Consider the following 8,151-nt stretch of genomic DNA (forward strand, 5'->3'; position numbering starts at 1 on the left):
AGACCCTAGTGCTGCTATAATGTGGTGAAACCCCCCAGACAAATGTAAGCACACTGCATTTGCCAGACCTTCACCCTTCAGTTAAATCCTTTTCTCTTACCCCTTTTATACTCAAGCAACTTTCCTAATGCAGATGTTTCCAACCAGACCCTCAGCATTCTGGGGATAATCTCACCTCTGAATTTTTTTTTTCTTTTTACATACACATGTATCTATTCTTTTCCAATTCTTTTCCTACTTAGGTTGTTACATGATATTGAGCAGACTTCTGACTTTTAAAAGGCTTTCATCTTCTTCCTCTCCCCTTAACCTTCAATTTCTTCCTGCAATCATAATCCCATCCTTTCTTCAGAATCCATGCCTACTGGTGCCATTGATGCAAACCCACCTTCCAGCCCCCAGGACCCTTTTGCTCTTTAGTGGCTCCTTCTTAGTGCAGCCTCCGTCACTGCTTCTCCCCGGCATGTGTGTGTACATACTCTACTAAAAGTCTTTGCTTGACCTTGACCTCGCTGTTGTTCCCTTTAGTCACTGGACCTCACAACTAGGATTAATCACACACAACGACTCCATGCTTCACTTAACCCTCAGTGCCCTGACCACGCCCTCCCAGCCTTCTCCTGGCTTCTCATCAAACCACTTGCTGAACCATAACTCTCAGAGCTCTCCACTGACTGCCTCAGTGATAGATAAAGTGTTTTGCCTTTCACATTCCCCATAGCCTGGGTGTAACATGATATTATTGCCCATTCATGCCCCTTCCAAAATCTCTCCTGATACATTTTCCTGACACCTTCTTTGGCTGATTCATTTATTATTGACCTATCCGATCATCCATTCATTTACTTAGCACACATTCATATTCTTTAGCACACATAACTGCACCAAGTGGGCCTTTAATAAAGGCCCACTTGGTGCAGTTATAGCTGAGGAATGCAGATACAGAAATGAAAGTCCAGCCTGTCAGCAGGAGACAAAAAGTGAAACGGTTAAAAATGAGTGTGACACATGCATTATAGAGCCAGAGAAAGGTTTCTACAAAGTGGGAAAGTGGGGAACCTGATCAACTCAGAGGAGTAAGGGAAGGCTTCCAAAAGAAGGAAACCCTGGGTCTGCTATGATGATCCACTTTACCCAGTGAGAAGAGAAAGTCACGTCAAGGTTGTGCAGCTGTGGGAGAAGGGCCCAGTCCTTCAGTGAGGTTGGAATATAAGCTGTCTTGGTGACAGTCACAGGAGATGGAGCTGGCTGGATATATGATCACAATGTAAGTAGCATTTTCTGGCAAGCTATCAAGTTTGGAAATCATCCTGAAGCTATAAAGAGTTTTGGCCAGTGGAGGTGACATGATCAATTCGTGCTTTAGAAATATTATTCTGGCATCAATGTGAAGAATAAATTGGAGGAGGGCAAGACTTCCTTTACTTAACTTTCTTCTTTTCCTCTGTTAAGGAAATTCCTCATAACCTATGCTGTTATTTCACATTCTTCTCCTGGGACAATGTATCCACTACTGTATAGTCAATTTTCATAACAACTAGATGACTATTAAATCGTATTTTCTGCCTCTGACCTTGCTCCCAAATGAGGTCCATTCTACTTCAGCCTGCTTTAAGTCATTTCCTTTCTGATGCTGCTGTGTTCTAGCATCAGCTGGGCTTCACAGAATGGGGACATCTTCGATTTCCTCCCTTCTCTTATTGCATTGATCAGGGTTGACAGCTTTATACTTTCTGTTGTCTTTTGCATTTTTTCTTTCCATTCCCATTCTTACCGATGTATCAGATCTATGTTGTTTATCTAGATTACTAATAATGACTCTTTAAGTCTGTCTACTGTTTCTTATTACTCCAGTTGTTCATTTTTGGTACATATACACTAATATTATGCTATATGTTATACATATAAATGAAAAACAGCATGCACACAAAACAACATACAAACATTTTATAGTTTAGAAATCATAAAATGGGCATCCATATTTCTACCACCAAGGTTAAGGCATAAAATATTATCAGTAAAATAGAAACCCTCTGTGTACCCCTCTCCACTCTCATCTCCTCTTTCCTCCACCCAGAAGTAACCATTATCCTGAATTTTATGTTCATCGGCCCCTTCCATTTCCTTATATTTTTAACCCGCAATGTATGTATATTGTTTGTTTGCCTGTTTTTAAAAACATTTTTATAGGATAAATCATACTATATATATTCATCAGTGACTTATTCCTTTCATTTAATATTACATATTTGAGACTCATCTAATTTGATGTATGTAGCAGTAGCATGATTATCTTCACTGCTAGTAATATCCCATCATATAAGTTTACCTAAGTTTTCTTCTCTATTCTAATGCTTGCTCATTTTTTTCTTTATACTACAAACAATGCTCTTTTAGATATCCTCATACAAGTTTTGTGGTGTACATGTGTAGGCATTTCTTTGGGAAATAGGAAATGCTGGATTGTAAGATGTGTGTGCATGTTCAGCCTTGCTGCTTAATGACAATCAGCTTTTCAATTTGGTTATATCAATTTATACCCCCATTAGAGTTTTTCTGGTTCTACATCTTTGGTAATTTATATTGTCCAATTAAAAAACAAGTTTTTTCCCAATCTGGTAGGTGTGAAACCATGTCATTTTATCATTCTAATTTGCATTTCTCTGATTACTAATTAGATTAAGAATCTTTTCATATGTTTATAGGCCATTTGAGCTTTCTTATGTATGAAAGTCCTGTTTAATCTGCCAATCTTTCCACTGATTGTTTATCATTTTCTTATTGATTCTTAGAGGTCCTTTATGTATTGTGGGTTATAATACTTTGTACATTATAAGTACAAGTATATTCTATTTTGCTTATTTTTATTATATATTTTTTTCTATAAGGAACACATGCTACCAGTAAAGTTTCAAAAAAATATTTAAGGGGCTTCCCTGGTGGCCCAGTGGTTAAGAATCCACCTGCCAGTGCAGGGGACACAGGTTCAAGACCTGATCTGCAAAGATCCCACATCCTGCAGAGCAATTAAGCCCGTGAGCCACAACTACTGAAGCCTGCAGGCCTAGAGCCTGTACTCCACAACAAGAGAAGCCACCGCAGTGAGAAATCCGCACACTGGAACGGAGAGCAGTCCCCACTTGCCGCAACTAGAGAAAGCCAGTGAGCAGCAACAAAGACCCAACACAGCCAAAAAAAAAAAAAAAATTATTTAAAAATGAAGGTACAAATTAAATTCTATGTATAAGTGCACTAGGTTCTCAGCACTGTCATACCAGGAGAGAAAAGAGGGCTAACAAACCCAGTATGTTGCACAAATACCAGTAAAGAAATAAATATCAAGATATATATGTTCAAGATCAAATCTAGAGATCTTTTTTCTCTTTTGATACCTTGAGAATATGTAAAGACATTTTAATAATGTTAGTTAGAAAACTACTCTACCAAATATTAAACCCATTTATGGTGCCCATAACTGGCAAGACCTTGTAACTAGCCCCAGGAATATAAATTTTTATCACTAGACATCATAAACCTTTTCAATGTACCTTAAAAATAAATAAATAAGCTATTTTTACTTTGTTGCATGTATATTTTAATAGAATTAAAAAAAATTTTTATCCACACCAGAAGTTGTATGCCAGGGTGGTTTTGGCTGGCTTGCAAGAGCCAATTGTGCACATTGTTTTCCAATTCCATATTCAAATGTCATGTTGGCAGCTTGAAATTGGCAATGGCAGGAGTGTTTACACCATGGAAATTGGAAAATGCTTCAAATCAGAGCTTTTGTATTTTTTTGCCCAGATGGTCAGTTTTTAAAATTTACCAACATACCACTGCTCACCTACCATTCCACAGAAATCATCCTTGTTACGGTCACCTATGAACATAAAGTTGCCAAATCCAACACACATTTCTGTTTACTTTTTATTTGACCTCTCAGTTACATCTAATACTGCTGATCACTTCTTTCTTCTTGAAATGCTTTCTTCAGCTGGACTCCAAGGCTCTTCTTTCTCTTGATTCTCCAGCTACTTTATTGACCACCCTTTCTAGGTCCCATGATCTCTTTTCTTTTTATCTCTCCAACCTCTAAATGTTGGATAGTTGAAGGCTCAGTCCTTAGAATTCTTCTCTTTTCTTTCTACATTCACTCCCAGGGTGATGTCACTCATACTCATGTCTTTACATTCCATGCATAGATGATTACTCTCAAATGAGCATTTCCAGCCTTAGTATTCCTCTAATTAACAAATCAATATATCAGCTGTGAGCTTGGCATCACCTCATCAATGTTTAATGGGCAACTCAAATTTAACATGTATGAAATCCAACTCTTGATTGTTCTCTCCAGATTTGTCCTTTAGTCTTCCACATCTCAATATATTGCAATTGTTATCTACCAGTTATTCATGACAAAAACATTAAAGTCATTCTTTTTTTTAACCATTTAAAAAATTGAAGTATAGTTAATTTACAATGTTGTGTTAGTTTCAGATGTACAGCAAAGTGATTCAGTCATATATATATATATTCTTTTCAGATTCTTTTCTATTATAGGTTATTACAAGATATTGAATATAGTTCCCTATGCTATACAGTAGGTACTTGTTGTTTATCTATTTCATGTATAATAGTGTGTATATGTTAATCCCAAACTCCTTATTTATCTCCCCCCACTCCCGGCACTATACCCTTTGGTAACCATAAGTTTGTTTTCTATGTCTATGAGTCTATTTCTGTTTTGTAAATAAGTTCATTTATATCCGTTTTTTAGAGTCCACAGATAAGTGATATCATATGATATTTGTCTTTCTCTTCCTGACTTACTTCACTTAATATGATAATTCCCTACTGTGGTCCTAGCCACAATCCTGTGACTTTGGATTACTGTCTCCTAGTTTCTACACTTGTCCCTGTATGGTCTATGTTCCACACAGTAGACAAAACAATCCTTTAAAATCACAAATCAGATCATGTCATTTCTATTTGTTTCCACCTGCCCCTGGTAAAATCCTTATCACAGCCTTCCAATCCCTCTATAATCTGAGCATCCACTGCCTCTTTGACCTGATCTCCTACTTCTCTCTGCCTGGCACCTTGCACCACCCTGGCCATATAGGCAAGTTTTCAAACAAGTCAAGTCCATTCATGGCACAGGATCTTTGTATGTGACTAATCTCTCTGCCTGGAATGCTCTTTCCTCCAAGAGCTACAAGGTTCATTCCCTAATGTGACATCAAAGAGGCCACGCTGACCATTTTCTAGTCATTCTTGACCATCCCCTACCCACCTTACTCTTTATTATCCTTTAGGGCACTTCTCACAACTTGCCACATTGGGTCTTAATGCATATCTCCCCATTAACACCTAAGCTAGGTAAGAACAGAGACCCTGTTTTTCTGGCTGCTACATTCGCATAACTTAGAAAAATGCTTACTTTGTAGTCAGTACAGTATTTTATTTTTAAATAAAATATATGTATAGTAGGTACTTTTATCTTTTAAAATAAAAAAATGTTTAAAATAACATTTATTTTATATTAGTTTTCATATGTAAAGATAATCAGAAGAAAAGAAGTTGACTGCCATGCTCTCATTAGTTCTCTTCTGTTCATTTTCTAAAAAGATATCAAGTATAAAAAGGAGATTTGTGTAGTGAGTAGTGATCTGTTCACTTGCCAAGGATCCAACACAGAAAATCAAGTGTGAAAAAATAAAGTGATAAAGCCTACATGGATACCATGGGTATTTTGCCCACTTAGTTTTATAGATTCTGGATAACTGTCATTTTCTAGGTGCAAAAGAGTGGTCTGATCAGGCACATACTGGCTTTAATCTTGTTATTCACAATGGTTACAAAAGTTTGCTCCTCACCAGAGGGAGTACCATATAGACATCCCATCAGTTCTGTGAAAAATTTCTGAAACCCTCTACTTGATATCTTCCTGCCAAATCCCTGCTGACTGCAAATGAGCACAAAATGTCAGCTTTTGTTATTTGAAGCACTAATGATGGATTTGAAATATTATCCTAACTTTGATTCCAGGATTTACTATTATGATTTAACAGATGCAGCATTCCAAGTCCTGTTAACAAAAGAATCAGATTTTAATAGGGAGCATGTTTCAAATCCAAATAGATCAAATTTGGGGGAATTATTTTAGGAGGTTTTTTCTTCAGGTTCTAATCAAATTTTAAAAATCATATCTGAATCAAACCTGTTAAATTTCCTGGGGAACTAAGGTTGCAATCCCATTGCTAAGGAATATTCTCTTTTTTATTCTTTTGTGGTTGAAATTTTACTCACTGATATGATCACTATCAATCAAATATTTAATGATAGACCATTTAAAGAAAATCTTTAAATTTTAAAACTAAAAAAGATCATTATTTTAGATTGTTCTTACTTTTCAACAAGTAAGAACCATCTTTATGAGAATTTGGTGTTTATCAGGAAGACACTAATGAAGCAAAAAGCCTTATCTTTCTTCAATTCACCCGTCCGTTTCCTTGAAGTCTGGTTTTAACTCATCTATATGTTCATTGTGCCTTGTTAAATTATATGTCTAATTCATTGTAGAACAAAGAACAACTGAACTGAGAGGTGAAATGATATCTGTGACTAATCTCAAAACAAAAGTCTATTCTTCAGAGCCCCAGACCAGTTCTGAAAATACCAGAGAGTTGTTCCTGGAAACCTTGCAAAATCTGATACTGTTCTCCAAAAGATAATAAAGAGGACTGGTACATTTTTATAATGTCTTTATGCAGTACAATTGAAAAGTTATGAACTAATACCTCTACTCTTATGAGAATTAGTTGGTTGTTATACATTTCCACCTAGCATGCTTGTGACTCTTTTAAATTAAGATTTTATTTTTTTAGAGCCATTTTAGGTTCACAGTAAAATTGAGGGGAAAGTACAGAGATTTCCCATTTACCCCATTCCTCCATACATACATAGCCTCTTCCATTATCAACGTCTCCCACCAGAGTGACACATTTGTTACAACTGAAGAACCTACACTGACACATCATAGTCACCTAAAATCCATAGTTTACATTAGGATTCACTCTTGGTGTTGTACGTTCTACGGGTTTGGACAAATGTATAATGACTTGTATCCATCATTATGATACTGTACAGCGTATTTTCACTGTCCTAAAAATCCTCTGTGCTCTGCCTATTCGTCTCCCCCTTCCATCCCTGGCAACCACTGATCCTTTTACTGTTTCCATAGTTTTGCCTTTTCCAGAATGTTATATAGTTAGAATCAACATGTAGCCTTTTCACATTGACGTTTTTCATTTAGTAAGGTGCATTTAAGATTTTTCCATGTCTTTTCATGACTTGATAGCCCATTTCTTTTTAATGTTGAATAATAGTTCAGTATCCAGATGTACCAAAGTTTATCCATTCACCTACTGCAGGACATCTTGGTTGCTTTCAAGTTTTGGCAATTATGAATAAAGTTTCTATAAACATTATGTGTGGGATTTTGTGTGGACATAAGTTTTCAACTCTTTTGGATAAATATTGCTCGATGGTATGGTAAGAGTAGATTTAGTTTTGTAAGAAACTGCCAAACTGTCTTCCAAAGTGGCTGTACCATTTTGTATTCCCATCAGCAATGAAGGAGAGTTTCTGTAACTTCACATCCTCACCAGCATTTAATGTTGTCAGTATTCCAGATTTTGGCCATGCTAATGGGTGTCTAGTGGTATCTCATTGTTTTAATTTGCATTTCCCTGATGACATATGATGTGGAGCATCTTTGCATATGCTTATTTGCCATCTGTATATCTCCTTTGGTGAAGTGTCTGTTAAGGTCTTTGGCCTATTTTTTTGTTTGGGTTGTTTCTTTTCTTATTGTTGAGTTTTAAGGGTTTTTGGTGATTTTGGGATAACAGTTCTTTATCAGAAGTGTCTTTTGCAAATATTTTCCCCCAGTCTGTGCTTGTCTTCTCATTCCCTTGACACTGTCTAACACAGAGCAAAAGTTTTAAACTTTAATGAAGTCAAGCTTATCAATTATTCCTCCATGGATCACGTCTTTGGTGTTGTATCTGAAAAATCACCATACTCAAAGGCATCTATTTTTTTTTAATGTTATCTTCTAGGATTTGTATAGTTTTGCATTGTACACTA

Source organism: Kogia breviceps, chromosome 2, assembly GCF_026419965.1.
Source record: "Kogia breviceps isolate mKogBre1 chromosome 2, mKogBre1 haplotype 1, whole genome shotgun sequence".
NCBI classification, from domain to species: Eukaryota; Metazoa; Chordata; class Mammalia; order Artiodactyla; family Physeteridae; genus Kogia; species Kogia breviceps.